This window comes from Urocampus carinirostris, chromosome 18 (genome assembly GCF_059441175.1).
Source record: "Urocampus carinirostris isolate Australia breed hairy pipefish chromosome 18, RoL_Ucar_1.0, whole genome shotgun sequence".
Lineage (NCBI taxonomy): Eukaryota > Metazoa > Chordata > Actinopteri > Syngnathiformes > Syngnathidae > Urocampus > Urocampus carinirostris.
In genome coordinates, this window is record NC_142366.1 from 5,184,986 (window position 1) to 5,204,474 (window position 19,489).

Here is a 19,489-nt window from a genome sequence, read left to right on the forward strand (position 1 = left end):
TTTGTCCACTAACCTGGTAAACAACTGCTTTAAAAAACACGTACTGGAAAGAATCACTTCCTTGAAAATTTTGCAATTGCAGCTACTGGCATTAGTATCCAGGATTAACCATGAACCACACTCTAGAACCAAAGAACTTCAACAGTACAATGTCTCTCAGCTGTGACTGCTAATGGTGCTTAATATGAGGTCATATTTCAGGGATTTTAACTCAAATCTGGAAAGGAAGTGTTAACAAGGAAGAAAAAAATCAATCTCCCCGTCGGGGAATCGAACCCCGGTCTACCGCGTGACAGGGGGAGATACTAATCCACTACACTAACGAGGACTGATACACTTTGCTGGACATACCACAAATTAGATTAGCAATCACCAACCACAGAGATGGCACGATGGACGCGTATACCAATAGCACTATGGACCAGGAGTGACCAAGGTTTGGACGTGGCGTATCACTGGTGAAGTGAAAACCCATCTAAATTAGGACATGACCATAAAGGTATGACCAAAACTCAAACCAAGACATAGAATAGTCATTTAACCACTAACCTGGTAAACAACTGCTTTAAAAACACGTCCTGGAAAGAATCACTTTCTTGAAAGTTTTGCAACTGCAGTTACTGGCATTAGTATCCAGGATTAACCATGAACCACACTCTGGAACCAAAGAACTTCAACACTATAATGTCTCTCAGCTGTGACTGCTAATGGTGCTTAATATGAGGTCATATTTCAGGGATTTTAACTCAAATCTGGAAAGGAAGTGTTAACAAGGAAGAAAAAAATCAATCTCCCCGTCGGGGAATCGAACCCCGGTCTACCGCGTGACAGGGGGAGATACTAATCCACTACACTAACGAGGACTGATACACTTTGCTGGACATACCACAAATTAGATTAGCAATCACCAACCACAGAGATGGCACGATGGACGCGTATACCAATAGCACTATGGACCAGGAGTGACCAAGGTTTGGACGTGGCGTATCACTGGTGAAGTGAAAACCCATCTAAATTAGGACATGACCATAAAGGTATGACCAAAACTCAAACCAAGACATAGAATAGTCATTTAACCACTAACCTGGTAAACAACTGCTTTAAAAACACGTCCTGGAAAGAATCACTTTCTTGAAAGTTTTGCAACTGCAGTTACTGGCATTAGTATCCAGGATTAACCATGAACCACACTCTGGAACCAAAGAACTCCAACACTATAATGTCTCTCAGCTGTGACTGCTAATGGTGCTTAATATGAGGTGATATTTCAGGGATTTGAACTAAAATCTGGAAAGGAAGTGTTAACGAGGAAGAAAAAAAGCAATCTCCCCGTCGGGGAATCGAACCCTGGACTTCCGCGTGACAGGCGGAGATACTGATCCACTATACTAACGAGGACTGATACACTTTACTGGACATACCACAAATTATATTAGCAATCACCAACCACAGAGAGTGCATGATGGACGTGTATACCAATAGCACTATGGACCAGTAGTGACCAAGGTTTGGACGTGGCGTATCACTGGTGAAGTGAAAACTCATCTAAATAAGGACATGACCTAAAGGTATGACCAAAAATCAAACCAAGACATAGATTAGTCATTTAACCACTAACCTGGTAAACAACTGCTTTAAAAACACGTCCTGGAAAGAATCACTTTCTTGAAAGTTTTGCAACTGCAGTTACTGGCATTAGTATCCAGGATTAACCTTGAACCACACTCTGGAACCAAAGAACTTCAACAGTACAATGTCTCTCAGCTGTGACTGCTAATAGTGCTTAATATGAGGTGATATTTCAGGGATTTTAACTCAAATCTGGAAAGGAAGTGTTAACGAGGAAGAAAAAAAGCAATCTCCCCGTCAGGGAATCGGACCCCAGTCTTCCGCGTGACAGGCGGAGGTACTGATCCACTATACTAACGAGGACTGATACACTTTAATGGACATACCACCAAATAGACTAGCAATCACCAACCACAGAGATGGCACGATGGGCGCGTATACCAATAGCACTATGGACCAGGAGTGACCAAGGTTTGGACGTGGCGTATCACTGGTGAAGTGAATACTCATCTAAATTTGGACATGACCTAAAGGTATGACCAAAACTCAAACCAAGACATAGATTAGTCATTTAACCACTAACCTGGTAAACAACTGCTTTAAAAACACGTCCTGGAAAGAATCACTTTCTTGAAAGTTTTACAACTGTGGCTACTGGCATTAGTATCCAGGATTAACCTTGAACCACACTCTGGAACCAAAGAACTTCAACAGTACAATGTCTCTCAGCTGTGACTGCTAATGGTTCTTAGTATGAGGTGTTATTTCAGGGATTTGAACTCAAATCTGGAAAGGAAGTGTTAACGAGGAAGAAAAAAAAGCAATCTCCCCGTCGGGGAATCGAACCCCGGTCTTCCGCGTGACAGGCGGAGATACTGATCCACTATACTAACGAGGACTGATACACTTTGCTGGACATACCACCAAAGAGACTAGCAATCGCCAACCACAGAGATGGCACGATGGGCGCGTATACCAATAGCACTATGGACCAGGAGTGACCAAGGTTTGGATGTGGCGTATCACTGGTTAAGTGAAAACTCATCTAAATTTGGACATGACCTAAAGGTATGACCAAAACTCAAACCGAGACATAGAATAGTCATTTAACCACTAACCTGGTAAACAACTGCTTTAAAAACACGTCCTGGAAAGAATCACTTTCTTGAAAGTTTTACAACTGCAGCTACTGGCATTAGTATCCAGGATTAACCTTGAACCACACTCCGGAACCAAAGAACTTCAACAATATAATGTCTCTCAGCTGTGACTGCTAATAGTGCTTAATATGAGGTGATATTTCAGGGATTTGAACTCAAATCTGGAAAGAAAGTGTTAACAAGGAAGAAAAAAAGCATTCTCCCCGTCGGGGAATCGAACCCCGGTCTTCCGCGTGACAGGCGGAGATACTGATCCACTATACTAACGAGGACTGATACATTTGACTCTACATACCACAAAAGAGATTAGCAATAACCAACCACAGAGATGACACAATGGACGCGTATACCAACAGCACTATGGACCAGGAGTGACCAAGGTTTGGACGTGGTGTATCACTGGTGAAGTGAAAACTCATCTAAATTAAGACATGACCTAAAGGTTTGCGAAATAAATCAATCCGAGACCTAGCTCAGCCAGGTGATGGACGTGTTTTGGCACAGGTAGACCAATAGCACTATGGACCAGGAGGGACCAAGGTTTGGATGTGGTGTATCACTGGTGAAGTGAAAACTCATCTAAATTAGGACATGATCTAAAGGTATGACCAAAACTCAAACCAAGACATAGAATAGTCATTTAACCACTAACATGGTAAACAACTGCTTTAAAAACACGTCCTGGAAAAAATCACTTCCTTGAAAGTTTTTCAACTGCAGCTACTGGCATTAGTATCCAGGATTAACCATGAACCACACTCTGGAACCAAAGAACTTCAACAGTACAATGTCTCTCAGCTGTGACTGCTAATGCTGCTTAGTATGAGGTGTTATTTCAGAAATTTTAACTCAAATCTGGAAAGGAAGTGTTAACGAGGAAGAAAAAAAGCAATCTCCCCGTCAGGGGATCGAACCCCGGTCTTCCGCGTGACATGCGGAGATACTGATCCACCATACTAACGAGGACTGATACACTTTGCTGGACATTCCACCAAATAGATTAGCAGTCACCAATCACAGAGATGGCACGATGGGCGCGTATACCAATAGCACTATGGACCAGGAGTGACCAAGGTTTGGACGTGGCGTATCACTGGTGAAGTGAAAACTCATCTAAATTAGGACATGACCTAAAGGTATGACCAAAATACAAACCAAGACATAGATTTGTCATTTAACCACTAACCTGGTAAACAACTGCTTTAAAAAACACGTACTGGAAAGAATCACTTCCTTGAAAGTTTTTCAACTGCAGCTACTGGCATTAGTATCCAGGATTAACCATGAACCACACTCTGGAACCAAAGAACTTCAAAAGTACAATGCCTCTCAGCTGTGACTGCTAATGGTGATTAATTTGAGGTGACATTTCAGGGATTTGAACTCAAATCTGGAAAGGAAGAGTTAACAAGGAAGAAAAAAAAGCAATCTCCCCATCAGGGAATCGAACCCCAGTCTTCCACGTGACAGGCGGAGATACTGATCCACTATACTAACGAGGACTGATACATTTGACTCTACATACCACAAAATAGATTAGCAATAACCAACCACAGAGATGACACAATGGACGCGTATACCAACAGCACTATGGACCAGTAGTGACCAAGGTTTGGACGTGGCGTATCACTGGTGAAGTGAAAACTCATCTAAATAAGGACATGACCTAAACGTTTGACCAAAAATCAAACCAAGACATAGATTAGTCATTTAACCACTAACCTGGTAAACAACTGCTTTAAAAACACGCCCTGGAAAGAATCACTTTCTTGAAAGTTTTGCAACTGCAGTTACTGGCATTAGTATCCAGGATTAACCATGAACCACACTCTGGAACCAAAGAACTTCAACACTATAATGTCTCTCAGCTGTGACTGCTAATGGTGCTTAATATGAGGTGATATTTCAGGGATTTGAACTAAAATCTGGAAAGGAAGTGTTAACGAGGAAGAAAAAAAGCAATCTCCCCGTCGGGGAATCGAACCCTGGACTTCCGCGTGACAGGCGGAGATACTGATCCACTATACTAACGAGGACTGATACACTTTACTGGACATACCACAAATTATATTAGCAATCACCAACCACAGAGAGTGCATGATGGACGTGTATACCAATAGCACTATGGACCAGTAGTGACCAAGGTTTGGACGTGGCGTATCACTGGTGAAGTGAAAACTCATCTAAATAAGGACATGACCTAAAGGTATGACCAAAAATCAAACCAAGACATAGATTAGTCATTTAACCACTAACCTGGTAAACAACTGCTTTAAAAACACGTCCTGGAAAGAATCACTTTCTTGAAAGTTTTGCAACTGCAGTTACTGGCATTAGTATCCAGGATTAACCTTGAACCACACTCTGGAACCAAAGAACTTCAACAGTACAATGTCTCTCAGCTGTGACTGCTAATAGTGCTTAATATGAGGTGATATTTCAGGGATTTTAACTCAAATCTGGAAAGGAAGTGTTAACGAGGAAGAAAAAAAGCAATCTCCCCGTCAGGGAATCGGACCCCAGTCTTCCGCGTGACAGGCGGAGGTACTGATCCACTATACTAACGAGGACTGATACACTTTAATGGACATACCACCAAATAGACTAGCAATCACCAACCACAGAGATGGCACGATGGGCGCGTATACCAATAGCACTATGGACCAGGAGTGACCAAGGTTTGGACGTGGCGTATCACTGGTGAAGTGAATACTCATCTAAATTTGGACATGACCTAAAGGTATGACCAAAACTCAAACCAAGACATAGATTAGTCATTTAACCACTAACCTGGTAAACAACTGCTTTAAAAACACGTCCTGGAAAGAATCACTTTCTTGAAAGTTTTACAACTGTGGCTACTGGCATTAGTATCCAGGATTAACCTTGAACCACACTCTGGAACCAAAGAACTTCAACAGTACAATGTCTCTCAGCTGTGACTGCTAATGGTTCTTAGTATGAGGTGTTATTTCAGGGATTTGAACTCAAATCTGGAAAGGAAGTGTTAACGAGGAAGAAAAAAAAGCAATCTCCCCGTCGGGGAATCGAACCCCGGTCTTCCGCGTGACAGGCGGAGATACTGATCCACTATACTAACGAGGACTGATACACTTTGCTGGACATACCACCAAAGAGACTAGCAATCGCCAACCACAGAGATGGCACGATGGGCGCGTATACCAATAGCACTATGGACCAGGAGTGACCAAGGTTTGGATGTGGCGTATCACTGGTTAAGTGAAAACTCATGTAAATTTGGACATGACCTAAAGGTATGACCAAAACTCAAACCGAGACATAGAATAGTCATTTAACCACTAACCTGGTAAACAACTGCTTTAAAAACACGTCCTGGAAAGAATCACTTTCTTGAAAGTTTTACAACTGCAGCTACTGGCATTAGTATCCAGGATTAACCTTGAACCACACTCCGGAACCAAAGAACTTCAACAATATAATGTCTCTCAGCTGTGACTGCTAATAGTGCTTAATATGAGGTGATATTTCAGGGATTTGAACTCAAATCTGGAAAGAAAGTGTTAACAAGGAAGAAAAAAAGCATTCTCCCCGTCGGGGAATCGAACCCCAGTCTTCCGCGTGACAGGCGGAGATACTGATCCACTATACTAACGAGGACTGATACATTTGACTCTACATACCACAAAATAGATTAGCAATAACCAACCACAGAGATGACACAATGGACGCGTATACCAACAGCACTATGGACCAGGAGTGACCAAGGTTTGGACGTGGTGTATCACTGGTGAAGTGAAAACTCATCTAAATTAAGACATGACCTAAAGGTTTGCGAAATAAATCAATCCGAGACCTAGCTCAGCCAGGTGATGGACGTGGTTTGGCACAGGTAGACCAATAGCACTATGGACCAGGAGGGACCAAGGTTTGGATGTGGTGTATCACTGGTGAAGTGAAAACTCATCTAAATTAGGACATGACCTAAAGGTATGACCAAAACTCAAACCAAGACATAGAATAGTCATTTAACCACTAACCTGGTAAACAACTGCTTTAAAAACACGTCCTGGAAAGAATCACTTTCTTGAAAGTTTTACAACTGCAGCTACTGGCATTAGTATCCAGGATTAACCTTGAACCACACTCTGGAACCAAAGAACTTCAACGATATAATGTCTATCAGCTGTGACTGCTAATAGTGCTTAATATGAGGTTTTATTTCAGGGATTTGAACTCAAATCTGGAAAGAAAGTGTTAACAAGGAAGAAAAAAAAGCAATCTCCCCGTCGGGGAATCGAACCCCGGTCTTCCGCGTGACAGGCGGAGATACTGATCCACTATACTATCGAGGACTGATTCTTAGCTGGACATACCACAAAATAGATTAGCAATCACCAACCACAGATATGGCACGATGGACGTGTATACCAATAGCACGAAGGACCAGTAGTGACCAAGGTTTGTACGTGGCGTATCACTGGTGAAGTGAAAACTCATGTAAATAAGGACATGACCTAAACGTATGACCAAAAATCAAACCAAGACATAGATTAGTCATTTAACCACTAACCTGGTAAACAACTTCTTTAAAAACACGTCCTGGAAAGAATCACTTTCTTGAAAGTTTTGCAACTGCAGTTACTGGCATTAGTATCCAGGATTAACCATGAACCACACTCTGGAACCAAAGAACTTCAACAACATAATGTCTCTCAGCTGTGACTGCTAATGGTGCTTAATATGAGGTGATATTTCAGGGATTTGAACTCAAATCTGGAAAGGAAGTGTTAACGAGGAAGAAAAAAAGCAATCTCCCCGTCAGGGAATCGACCCCCGGTCTTCCGCGTGACAGGCGGAGATACTGATCCACTATACTAACGAGGACTGATACACTTTGCTGGACATACCACAAAATAGATTAGCAATCACCAACCACAGATATGGCACGATGGACGTGTATACCAATAGCACTAAGGACCAGTAGTGACCAAGGTTTGGACGTGGCGTACCACTGGTGAAGTGAAAACTCATGTAAATAAGGACATGACCTAAACGTATGACCAAAAATCAAACCAAGACATAGATTAGTCATTTAACCACTAACCTGGTAAACAACTTCTTTAAAAACACGTCCTGGAAAGAATCACTTTCTTGAAAGTTTTGCAACTGCAGTTACTGGCATTAGTATCCAGGATTAACCATGAACCACACTCTGGAACCAAAGAACTTCAACAGTACAATGTCTCTCAGCTGTGACTGCTAATGGTGATTAATTTGAGGTGACATTTCAGGGATTTGAACTCAAATCTGGAAAGGAAGAGTTAACGAGGAAGAAAAAAAGCAATCTCCCCGTCGGGGAATCGAACCCCGGTCTTCCGCGTGACAGGCGGAGATACTGATCCCCTATACTAACGAGGACTGATACACTTTGCTGGACATACCACAAAATAGATTAGCAATCACCAACCACAGAGATGGCACGATGGACGTGTATACCAATAGCACTAAGGACCAGTAGTGACCAAGGTTTGGACGTGGCGTATCACTGGTGAAGTGAAAACTCATCTAAATAAGGACATGACCTAAAGGTATGACCAAAAATCAAACCAAGACATAGATTAGTCACTTAACCACTAACCTGGTAAACAACTGCTTTTAAAAACACGTACTGGAAAGAATCACTTCCTTGAAAGTTTTGCAACTGCAGCTAGTGGCATTAGTATCCAGGATTAACCATGAACCACACTCTGGAACCAAAGAACTTCAACAGTACAATGTCTCTCAGCTGTGACTGCTAATGGTGCTTAATATGAGGTGATATTTCAGGGATTTGAACTCGAATCTGGAAAGGAAGTGTTAACGAGGAAGAAAAGAAGCATTCTCCCTGTTTTTTTTTTTTTTTTTTTTTTTTTTCTGGAGCATAATCAAATACAGATTTACACAAAATCCACAGAGCAACTGTTAAAAACAAAAGTCACATTTCTCTATCATTCTGTTTTCTAAAAAACAAACAGGCACATTGATTACATCACATCTGGTAAACTTATTCTTACACCCTCCCAAGTTATTTGCACAAAAGGATTAGTAAGAACAAATATTTTGTTAAAAACCTCTAAAATTCCGTTATTATTAAAATAGACATACAGTGCTTCCATTATTCTTTTCAATTTGCTTTCAAACAGTTTGCATATATCCAGTTTCCGTCCTTTATTCTTCAAAACCGTTCTTCTTACCCACACTGTATGCCTAGCCACTGACAAAACTATATTGAGTGCCTGGTTATTTTTTCCTTTTTTACCTTGTATCATCCCAAATAAAAACATCTTCTCCCAATTTTCATCAACATACTGCTCATTCTGTCCAAAACCTTTCGTCATTTCCTTAAGCACTGCGGTCAGTTTTTTCAGTTCTTCACAGTTAAAGAACATATGCTTTAAGCCCTCTTTCTCCTTCTTGCATATTTTGCATGTTTCATCCCTCGCAAGTCCCATCTTAAAAAGTCTCATTTCATTAAAAACACAGTTGTGGGCTAAAAGGAAATCAAAATTTTCTAACGAAGGGCATTTCAAACCGGTTCTGATGTTTCTCCACACATCTTTTGTGTTAAAATCTACAAACATCTTTTCCCAATAAGAATTTGCTCTCGGTTGTATAAAAGCCATTTCTCTAAAAACAGAATAGAAGTCTTTTAAAACAAGAGCACTAAAAGGTGTCCCTGTGTCCTTCATCTCTATTCTCATTGGACCTTCCTCTTGTTTCTTTTCATTTCTTTCTATAATTGTCCACCATTCTTTAGGAACTGCTTTTTTTATTGTCATGTACTCATTCCTGATTTTTTCTTCATTACATTCGTCTACTGTTGCACCAATCTCGTCAATGAAAGCCTGAAATGGCAAGAATCCCGGTCTGACCTCGTACAAAAGATCTCTGATTTTTCGGAATCCTGCGTCAAACCAGTGCTTGTAAAAGTTCCCTCCTCCAATTCGTAAATTCGGATTTAAGAACAAGGGTTGATTTAAAATTTCTTCCTTTCCCTCCGGTTTAAAAACTACATGTCCTATAAAATCACTCCAAGCCCTTAAAACTTCCCTATAAAAGTCTGGGATGCCGTTTGTCATATATTCTTTTGTTTTCATCCACAAGGCTGAAGGCCCCATTTTAAAAGTTTTGTCTAAAAAGTATTCCAGAATTCGTGTCGATTCTTTGTCTCCCTCCCTCATGAAATTTTTAACAGTTTTTATTCTTAAAGCCTTCAGTCTTATGGATGGATCGAGCAATCCCAGACCGCCCTCCTCCACCCTTCCAATCAGAGTCTCATAGGCTATTTTAGCTGGCTTACCATCCCAAATAAAATCAGTCACATACTGCTTCAGAGTTTTAACTGTGGGTAATGGCAAACACACTGATCCAAGGACACTCCATATTTTGGATAAAAACAGTGTATTAACAACTAAAATTTTTCCCTTCAGAGTAAGACTTCTCCTTTTCCAAAATGCCAATCTATTTCTTATTTTCCCGATTGTCTCCTCCCACATCAGTTTCGTAGTTTCTTTTTCATTTGGCCCTATTCTCACCCCCAGAATTTTAAGGTTATCTTTTACTTCTTTAAAAGGCAGTGTCCTTGACAAGGCGGTTTGCTTTCCTAATTTTAAAATCTCAGTTTTGCCAACATTCATCCGAGCTCCTGAACCCCGGTTGTATATTTCTATGGCATCCAACGCTTTAAAAATGCTGTGCTCATCTTTTAAAATTAGGGTTGTGTCATCTGCATATTGATAAATTTTGGTTTCTGTGTTAAAATTCTTAAAACCTTCAATCTTTACCCCTTTTATTCCATTGTCAGCATTGATCGCAAGTCCTAAAGGTTCTGCAACCAAAGAGTAAAGTATTGCTGACAGTGGACAGCCCTGTCTTATTGACCTGGTTAAAGGAATAAAATCTGTTAAAAAACCATTGCATTTGACACAACTCTTGGCATCAGCGTAGAGACATCTCAGACACCGGATTATGTTTTCCCCAAAATCAAATCTTTCTAAAACCGCAAATAGAAAATCGTGCTCTACCCTATCAAACGCTTTTTCTAAGTCTGCATTAATTAAAAAGCCACTGACTCCTGCCTTCTCCATGTACCAGACTTTGTCCCTCACACCATTAACTGTGTCTGAGATGTCTCTGCCTATTACCGCATAAGCCTGGTTAGTTTGGATGACTGTTGGTAAGACCCGCTTCAGTCTGTTTGCCATTATCTTCGCCAAAATCTTGTAGTCACAATTTAAAAGGCTTATGGGTCTAAAATTCTGCAGCTCTTCCCTGTCCCCTTTCTTTTTATATATAATTTTAATTAAACCTCTTGACATCCTTGAGCTGAGAGCCCCTCCCTTCCACACTTCTTCATACATTTGTCTTAAAACAGGAACAAGAGAACCTTTAAAAACCTTGTAAAATTCACATGGTAAGCCATCCAGACCAGGACTCCTGCCGTTTTTCATCTCATCTATGGCTCTCTCTATTTCTTCACTATTGATGTCTCTATTGCACATTGTTTTATCTTCCTTACTTACTTTACTCTTAATATTATTCAATAAAAAATCTTTTGCACCCTCTTCCACACCTTGTTTTGAAAATAAGTTGGTATAGAATCTTTTTATTTCCTTTAAAATATTGTCCTTATCTGTCAATCTCTTTCCTTCTCCATTTTTAATACATTTAATTTCTTCCGTTTTCTGTCTGTTTTTTTCTAGTTCAAAAAAGAACTTTGTGCATCGTTCGCCTTCAATCATATATTTCGCTCTACTTCTTATCATAGCTCCCTGGAATTTCTCTTCTTCTATTTTTTTAAGTTCATCTTCTATCTCCATAATTTTATTCGTGTTTTCATTTTTCCCATCACTTTGTTTTAGTTCCTCTTCTAGTTCTTTTCGTAACTTTTCTTCTCTCCCCCTTTCCTGTCTTCTCAGTTTTTTACAAAACAAAATCGAATGTCTTTTAATATCATACTTTAGATTGTCCCACCATATTCCCAAGTTACTTTCATACTTTGTCATGTTCTTTATGCTGTTCACAATTATATTTTCTATTTCCATTTGATAAAAATTGTCTTTTAAGACTTTTGTATTTAAAATCCATACCCCCGGCCCCTTCTCTATTTTATTCAGATCTATATTAAAAACAATAAAGTCATGATCACTAAAATTACATCTTCTGTAGTAAATACTTTTAAAATTCTCCATAAAACTACTTTTTGCCAAAACAATATCAATTCTGCTTTGCTTAATTTCATCTAAAACAATTTGTCTTCTGCTAAACTTTCTAACTCCTTTATTCCTTTCTCTCCATACATCTATTAAATCGAGTTCTTCCATTACCTGTATTAGTTCCTTTCTTCCCCTTTCTGCTCTAAAAACCATATTATCTGCCACATCTTCTTTCTGTAGTGCTATATTAAAATCCCCAGCAACCACAGTTTCCCCCCAAGCCTCGATTAGAACTTTTAATTTCTTAAAAAATTCAACTTTCTCTTTCTCTTCATTCGGTGCATGTATGTTACAAACATTCATTTTCTCATTACCTTCTCCAACACTTATAGTTAGTATTTTTCCTTTTTTATCATTATATATTTCTGTTACTTCCTCAACCATATTCCTTTTAATTAAAAAAGCCACTCCTCTACCTCTTCCCTCACAATTATTAAATAAAACCTCCCCATCCCATCGTTTTCTAAAATCCTCCGCTATCACACTTGTCCAGTTCGTTTCTTGCAATAAAATAATATCATTTTTCTCAGTCTCTCTGATTAACTTCTGTAATTTTTCGGGATTCGCCCCTCCCCTCATGTTTATTGAAATAAAATTCCACCCCATTAAAATAATAAATGGCAATAAATAATTCAAGCCAACAAAATATTTAAGAAACATAAAACCAACCATTACTATGTACCACCATCATCCTGTAAAACCTCAAATCTCCCTCCAGTTATTTCTATTTGTTTTGCCTTTCTTCTTCTCTCCTGTGCTTGTAATACCTTGTCTATGTTAATACTTGGTTTCAACCTTTTCCTTTTGGTCGTAAAATTGTCCCACTTGTTTGAAATGTCACGGTTAATTTTTCCTTTTCCAACTTCATCCAATGATTCTTCTTTATTTAGTTCCTTGTGTGTCTGGGTCTCCTCCTCCCTCTGCCCCTTCTCCCCCATTGTTCCAGCCCCAATTATTCCAGTTAAAATCCCAATGTCCATGCCTGAGTCCTCGCGCTCTGAGTCTTGTTGTCTGGGGGGCTGAGCACAGGGGGGATCCTCTTCAGGTGCCGGTTCCTGGGAGGGACCCTCATCCCCCGCCTCTGATGCCACCATGTTTATCTCCAACTTGCTTACTTCTCCCTCTCCCTCAGCAGAAGAAACGCATGTACAGTGTATGAATGCACGGCAGCAATCAGGGCATCTGAGAGCGACGCATTCCCGGGCATAGTGACCCTGCTGTAAGCACTCCCTGCACGTAAACTCCGGACACTCCCGCAGCACGTGACCAGGGTTCATGCACAACCGGCAGATCTTCACCTGCCGGTCGTGAATCACCCGGCAGTACCGGGGACCGTTCGGAGTTTCAAATCTAGTGGAATACGGCAGGGAGGCTACATCTTTCGGGAATTTTACTTTAATGAATCTTGTTCCATCTTCAACGGACGTGCCCGGGTAGAAGCGCCGCCTCAATGGGAGGACAGGGTCCACTCTCCACCTCTGTAGCTTTTCCAACACCTCTTCATCTGTTATGAATGGGGGCAGTTGTAGGAAGGAGACCATAACTTCGTTAACTTGTAGTCTTTTAGTCTGAATTAGAACCCCTTTGCATAAGAGACCCCCATCTAAAATTTCACATGCCTCCTCATTTTCCAACGTCGCTTCATATTGTTTATTTTGTGTAGACCGTAGTACCAGTAGCTTCCCCGTACCCACCATCTTCTCGATTTCTTTAATTAAGTCAATTGGTGTTATGTTTTCAATCTCCTCTGTTTCCAAAAGCATTGTCAGTTCTTCCAAGTATTTTCTTTGTCTTAGCCCTTTCACATTCTCCATATCTTTTTTTGTTTCTTGCTTATTTCTCTTTTCTCCATCACGCATGTTATATTCCTTCTTTCTCCTCATGTCCAATCCATTGTTCATTTTATCCGCATCATTATTCTGTCCTTGTACAATCATTTCAGTTGTTTTGTTAATTAATCCATTCATATTATTTCCATCCGCCTCACTTTCTTTCCCTCCATGCCGAGCTACCTTGTTGAAATCATTGTCTATACTCTTTTTCCTTGTATCCAGTCCGGTTTCATTCATAATTAGCAACTTTTTAAATACCTTGTTTGAATCACAGTCCATTGTCGTTGTCGGTTTTCCATTGTCCAGTTTCACTTCACTACATCCATCAGTTCCTGGGGGCAAATCCACAACACGCTTGCCCGCTTCCACTCCAAACTCGATGCCATGCGGTCTGTCCATTGTTTGTTCAAAAAAAGAGAGAACCAAAAAAAGGCTCCCCAGACAGAAACTAAGTCTGCTGGGGACGCAAAAACGAAAATAAATAAATAAATAAATAAATAAATAAATAAAGCACTTAAACTTTTAAATAAACCTTCAAATAAATAAGAAAACCAACAAAGAATGGGGAGAGCCTTCCTCTCCCTACTGCAGCCATCAACTCACAAACACAAACCAGGAAGTGGGCGTGTTCAGGGTAGTATGGCCGTAAGCATTCTCCCTGTTCGGGTATCGAACGCCGGTCTTCCGCGTGTCAGGCGGAGATATTGATCCACTATACTGACGAGGACTGATACACTTTGCTGGACATACCACAAAAGAGATTAGCAATAACCACCCACAGAGCTGACACGATGGACGCGTATATCAACAGCACTATGGACAAGGAGTGACCAAGGTTTGGACGTGGTGTATCACTGGTGAAGTGAAAACTCATCTAAATTAAGACATGACCCAAAGGTATGCGAAATTATCCTATCCAAGACATAGCTCAGGCAGGTAATGGATGTGGTGTAGCACAGGTAGACCAATAGCACTATGGACCAGGAGTGACCAAGGTTTGGACGTGGCGTATCACTGGTGAAGTGAAAACTCATCTAAATTAGGACATGACCTAAAGGTATGACCAAAACTCAAACCAAGACATATATTAGTCATTTAACCACTAATCTGGTAAACAACTGCTTTATAAACACGTCCTGGAAAGAATCACTTTCTTGAAAGTTTTGCAACTGCAGCTACTGGCAATAGTATCCAGGATTAACCATGAACCACACTCTGGAACCAAAGAACTTCAACAGTACAATGTCTCTCAGCTGTGACTGCAAATGGTGCTCAGTATGAGGTGTTATTTCAGGGATTTGAACTCAAATCTGGAAAGGAAGAGTTAACGAGGAAGAAAAAAAGCAATCTCCCCGTCGGGGAATCGAACCCCGGTCTTCCGCGTGACAGGCGGAGATACTGATCCCCTATACTAACGAGGACTGATACACCTTGCTGGACATACCACAAAATAGATTAGCAATCACCAACCACAGAGATGGCACGATGGACGTGTATACCAATAGCACTAAGGACCAGTAGTGACCAAGGTTTGGACGTGGCGTATCACTGGTGAAGTGAAAACTCATCTAAATAAGGACATGACCTAAAGGTATGACCAAAAATCAAACCAAGACATAGATTAGTCACTTAACCACTAACCTGGTAAACAACTGCTTTTAAAAACACGTACTGGAAAGAATCACTTCCTTGAAAATTTTGCAATTGCAGCTACTGGCATTAGTATCCAGGATTAACCATGAACCACACTCTGGAACCAAAGAACTTCAACACTATAATGTCTCTCAGCTGTGACTGCTAATGGTGCTTAATATGAGGTGATATTTCAGGGATTTGAACTAAAATCTGGAAAGGAAGTGTTAACGAGGAAGAAAAAAAGCAATCTCCCCGTCGGGGAATCGAACCCCGGTCTTCCGCGTGACAGGCGGAGATACTGATCCACTATACTAACGAGGACTGATACATTTTACTGGACATACCACAAATTATATTAGCAATCACCAACCACAGAGATGGCATGACGGACGTGTATACCAATAGCACTATGGACCAGTAGTGACCAAGGTTTGGACGTGGCGCATCACTGGTGAAGTGAAAACTCATCTAAATAAGGACATGACCTAAAGGTATGACCAAAAATCAAACCAAGACATAGATTAGTCATTTAACCACTAACCTGGTAAACAACTGCTTTAAACACACGTCCTGGAAAGAATCACTTTCTTCAAAGTTTTACGACTGCAGCTACTGGCATTAGTATCCAGGATTAACCTTGAACCACACTCTGGAACCAAAGAACTTCAACAGTACAATGTCTCTCAGCTGTGATTCCTAATGGTGCTTAATATGAGGTGATATTTCAGGGATTTGAACTCAAATCTGGAAAGGAAGAGTTAACGAGGAAGAAAAAAAGCAATCTCCCCGTCGGGGAATCGAACCCCGGTCTTCCGCGTGACAGGCAGAGATACTGATCCACTATACTAACACACTTTACCGGACATACCACAAAATAGACTAGCAATCACCAACCACAGAGATGGCACGATGGGCGCGTATACCATTAGCACTATGGACCAGGAGTGACCAAGGTTTGGACGTGGCGTATCACTGGTTAAGTGAAAACTCATCTAAATTTGGACATGACCTAAAGTTATGACCAAAACTCAAACCGAGACATAGAATAGTCATTTAACCACTAACCTGGTAAACAACTGCTTTAAAAACACGTCCTGGAAAGAATCACTTTCTTGAAAGTTTTACAACTGCAGCTACTGGCATTAGTATCCAGGATTAACCTTGAACCACACTCTGGAACCAAAGAACTTCAACAGTACAATGTCTCTCAGCTGTGACTGCTAATGGTGCTTAATATGAGGTGATATTTCAGGAATTTGAACTCGAATCTGGAAAGGAAGTGTTAACGAGAAAGAAAAGAAGCATTCTCCCTGTTCGGGTATCGAACGCCGGTCTTCCGCGTGACAGGTGGAGATATTGATCCACTATACTGACGAGGACTGATACACTTTGCTGGACATACCACAAAAGAGATTAGCAATAACCACCCACAGAGCTGACACGATGGACGCGTATATCAACAGCACTATGGACAAGGAGTGACCAAGGTTTGGACGTGGTGTATCACTGGTGAAGTGAAAACTCATCTAAATTAGGACATGACCTAAAGGTATGACCAAAACTCAAACCAAGACATATATTAGTCATTTAACCACTAATCTGGTAAACAACTGCTTTAAAAACACGTCCTGGAAAGAATCACTTTCTTGAAAGTTTTGCAACTGCAGCTACTGGCAATAGTATCCAGGATTAACCATGAACCACACTCTGGAACCAAAGAACTTCAACAATATAATGTGTCTCAGCTGTGACTGCTAATGGTGCTTAATATGAGGTGATATTTCAGGGATTTGAACTCGATCTGGAAAGGAAGTGTTAACGAGGAAGAAAAAAAGCAATCTCCCCGCCGGGGAATCGAACCCCGGTCTTCCGCATGACAGACAAAGATACTGCTCCACTATACTAATGAGGACTGATACACTTTGCTGGACATACCACCAAATAGATTAGCAATCACCAACCACAGAGATGGCACGATGGACGTGTATACCAATAGCACTAGGGACCAGTAGTGACCAAGGTTTGGACGTGGCGTATCACTGGTGAAGTGAAAACTCATCTAAATAAGGACATGATCTAAAGGTATGACCAAAAATCAAACCAAGACATAGATTAGTCATTTATCCACTAACCTGGTAAACAACTGCTTTAAAAAACACTTAATGGAAAGAATCACTTCCTTGAAAATTTTGCAATTGCAGCTACTGGCATTAGTATCCAGGATTAACCATGAACCACACTCTGGAACCAAAGAACTTCAACAGTACAATGTCTCTCAGCTGTGACTGCTAATGGTGCTCAGTATGAGGTGTTATTTCAGGGATTTGAACTCAAATCTGGAAAGGAAGTGTTAACGAGGAAGAAAAAAAGCAATCTCCCCGTCGGGGAATCGAACCCCGGTCTTCCGCGCGACAGGCGGAGATACTGATCCACTATACTAACGAGGACTGATACACTTTACTGGACATACCACAAAATAGACTAGCAATCACCAACCACAGAGATGGCACGATGGACGCGTACACCAATAGCACTATGGACCAGCAGTGACCAAGGTTTGGACGTGGCGTATCACTGGTGAAGTGAAAACTCATCTCAATTAGGACATGACCATAAAGGTATGACCAAAACTCAAATCAAGACATAGAATAGTCATTTAACTACTAACCTGGTAAACAACTGCTTTAAAAACACATCCTGGAAAGAATCACTTTCTTGAAAGTTTTACAACTGCAGCTACTGGCATTAGTATCCAGGATTAACCTTGAACCACACTCTGGAACCAAAGAACTTCAACAATATAATGTCTCTCAGCTATGATTGCTAATAGTGCTTAATATGAGGTGATATTTCAGGGATTTGAACTCAAATCTGGAAAGGAAGTGTTAACAAGGAAGAAAAAAAAAAATCTCCCCGTCGGGGAATCGAACCCCGGTCTCCCGCATGACGGGCGGAGATAATAATCCACTATACTAACGAGGACTGAAACATTTTACTGGACATACCACAAATTAGATTAGCAATCACCAACCACAGAGATGGCACGATGGACGTGTATACCAATAGCACTAAGGACCAGGAGTGACCAAGGTTTGGACGTGGCGTATCACTGGTGAAGTGAAAACTCATCTAAATTAGGACATGACCTAAAGGTATGACCAAAAATCAAACCAAGACATAGATTAGTCAATTAACCACTAACCTGGTAAACAACTGCTTTAAAAAACACGTACTGGAAAGAATCACTTCCTTGAAAGTTTTTCAACTGCAGCTACTGGCATTAGTATCCAGGATTATTCATGAACCACACTCTGGAACCAAAGAACTTCAACAGTACAATGTCTCTCAGCTGTGACTGCTAATGGTGCTCAGTATGAGGTGTTATTTCAGGGATTTGAACTCAAATCTAGAAAGGAAGTGTTAACGAGGAAGAAAAAAAGAAATCTCCCCGTCGGGGAGTCGAACCCCGGTCTTCCGCGTGACAGGCGGAGATACTGATCCACTATACTAACGAGGACTGATACACTTTACTGGACATACCACAAAATAGACTAGCAATCACCAACCACAGAGATGGCACAATGGACGTGTATACCAATAGCACTAAGGACCAGTAGTGACCAAGGTTTGGACGTGACGTATCACTGGTGAAGTGAAAACTCATCTAAATAAGGACATGATCTAAAGGTATGACCAAAAATCAAACCAAGACATAGATTAGTCATTTGTCCACTAACCTGGTAAACAACTGCTTTAAAAACACGTCCTGGAAAGAATCACTTTCTTGAAAGTTTTGCAACTGCAGTTACTGGCATTAGTATCCAGGATTAACCATGAACCACACTCTGGAACCAAAGAACTTCAACACTATAATGTCTCTCAGCTGTGACTGCTAATGGTGCTTAATATGAGGTGATATTTCAGGGATTTGAACTAAAATCTGGAAAGGAAGTGTTAACGAGGAAGAAAAAAAGCAATCTCCCCGTCGGGGAATCGAACCCTGGACTTCCGCGTGACAGGCGGAGATACTGATCCACTATACTAACGAGGACTGATA

General features: G+C 40.8%; 8 non-coding genes across 8 annotated transcripts; all 8 read right to left on the reverse strand.

The window, feature by feature from the left end:
- Positions 1–2,394: 2,394 nt before the first annotated feature.
- Positions 2,395–2,467, reverse strand: trnad-guc (transfer RNA aspartic acid (anticodon GUC)). Its single transcript has one exon. It is a non-coding gene; the product is annotated as a tRNA-Asp (tRNA).
- A 461-nt stretch (positions 2,468–2,928) lies between these two features.
- Positions 2,929–3,001, reverse strand: trnad-guc (transfer RNA aspartic acid (anticodon GUC)). Its single transcript has one exon. It is a non-coding gene; the product is annotated as a tRNA-Asp (tRNA).
- A 2,760-nt stretch (positions 3,002–5,761) lies between these two features.
- Positions 5,762–5,834, reverse strand: trnad-guc (transfer RNA aspartic acid (anticodon GUC)). The gene has a single exon. It is a non-coding gene; the product is annotated as a tRNA-Asp (tRNA).
- A 2,222-nt stretch (positions 5,835–8,056) lies between these two features.
- Positions 8,057–8,129, reverse strand: trnad-guc (transfer RNA aspartic acid (anticodon GUC)). The gene has a single exon. It is a non-coding gene; the product is annotated as a tRNA-Asp (tRNA).
- Positions 8,130–15,145: 7,016 nt separating this feature from the next.
- trnad-guc (transfer RNA aspartic acid (anticodon GUC)) lies at positions 15,146–15,218 on the reverse strand. The gene has a single exon. It is a non-coding gene; the product is annotated as a tRNA-Asp (tRNA).
- Positions 15,219–15,680: 462 nt separating this feature from the next.
- Positions 15,681–15,753, reverse strand: trnad-guc (transfer RNA aspartic acid (anticodon GUC)). The gene has a single exon. It is a non-coding gene; the product is annotated as a tRNA-Asp (tRNA).
- Positions 15,754–17,806: 2,053 nt separating this feature from the next.
- trnad-guc (transfer RNA aspartic acid (anticodon GUC)) lies at positions 17,807–17,879 on the reverse strand. The gene has a single exon. It is a non-coding gene; the product is annotated as a tRNA-Asp (tRNA).
- A 997-nt stretch (positions 17,880–18,876) lies between these two features.
- On the reverse strand, positions 18,877–18,949 carry trnad-guc (transfer RNA aspartic acid (anticodon GUC)). Its single transcript has one exon. It is a non-coding gene; the product is annotated as a tRNA-Asp (tRNA).
- Between the last annotated feature and the right edge of the window lie 540 nt (positions 18,950–19,489).